This window comes from Cervus elaphus, chromosome 4 (genome assembly GCF_910594005.1).
Source record: "Cervus elaphus chromosome 4, mCerEla1.1, whole genome shotgun sequence".
NCBI classification, from domain to species: Eukaryota; Metazoa; Chordata; class Mammalia; order Artiodactyla; family Cervidae; genus Cervus; species Cervus elaphus.
The window spans coordinates 25288073-25289298 of NC_057818.1; the positions used below are offsets into that span (position 1 = coordinate 25288073).

General features: G+C 42.3%; 1 non-coding gene across 1 annotated transcript; it reads right to left on the minus strand.

Annotated features, from left to right (window-relative positions):
- Positions 1–598: 598 nt before the first annotated feature.
- On the minus strand, positions 599–705 carry LOC122693039. Its single transcript, XR_006340837.1, has one exon. It is a non-coding gene; the product is annotated as a U6 spliceosomal RNA (small nuclear RNA).
- Positions 706–1226: the final 521 nt, after the last annotated feature.

A 1226-nucleotide genomic window follows, 5' to 3' on the forward strand; every position in this document is an offset into this window, starting at 1 on the left:
TATCCACTCAGTCAGCCAACCAACCATCTCATCCTCTGTCATCCCCTTCTCCTCCTGCCCTCAATCTTTCCCAGCATCAGGGTCTTTACTAATGAGTCAGTCAGTTCTTTGCATCAGGTGTCCACAGTATTGGAGCTTCAGCATCAGTCCTTCAAATGAATATTCAGGGTTGATTTCCTTTAGGATTGACTGGTTTGATCTCCTTGCAGTCCAAGGGACTCTCAAGAGTCTTCCCTGACTGTGGCTTGTTGTCTAAGCTCCAGTCTGGGATTTGGGAATGAGGGTCAGATTTTGCTATCTCTTCTGATTCTGCAGGAGAAATGGGAAACTGGATGTTGTGTATGTGTGTGAATATTCTAATTTTTAAACAGTGATCAAAGTTGTTTCTTTATTATATTAGAATACTCTCCTCATGAACACCATATCCAGCAGCCTATTGGGTCCTATTTTGTGACCTCTGTCATAGAATTCTAAACCTTTAGGAGTGCATAGTCCCTTAAAATTCACTAAGACCTTTGCTTACCATTTTCTAGAGATTTCAGACTAGTCGCCGGTTGAGGGTATCAGAATTACAGAGAGACAATTTTTTTTTTTTTTTTTAAATATGGAACGCTTCACGAATTTGCGTGTCATCCTTGCGCAGGGGCCATGCTAATCTTCTCTGTATCGTTCCAATTTTAGTATATGTGCTGCCGAAGCGAGCACAGAGAGACAATTTTTATTAATAAAAAAACACAAGTATTTAGGGATTCTGATGCAATGGGCTTGAAATGGGATCTGGGGAGGGTCTCCTATAATTTTTTTTTTTTTAACTCTTCAGATGTTCAGCTGGGCAGCCAGGTTTGGGAAATGGTGACCTCATCAGTTCTCAGTGATTAAAATTTTTCAGTCATAAACACTTTTGAGAAGTTGAAGAAAGTTATGAACATTTTCCTGGGTGGGGGAAGATGCTCATCCAGAAAAAAATTTGCATACAGTGTCAGGCAGTCTGACTACCTCTCTCTGAAGGCCATTGGAGACCACCCAGTGAAGAACGATGGCAGTACTTACTGCTGGAATCCCATCTACAAGTGCCACGAAAATAGCCTCTGGGGCCTTACTTGTACTCCTCCAGTGATGGGGAGCTCATTACCTTTCGAGAAAGCCTCCCCCCTTTTTGCAAGCATTAGTTTTCAGCAAAGTCCTTGTGGTGAGCAGAACACAGTCACCCTTTCTCACAAGCAGCT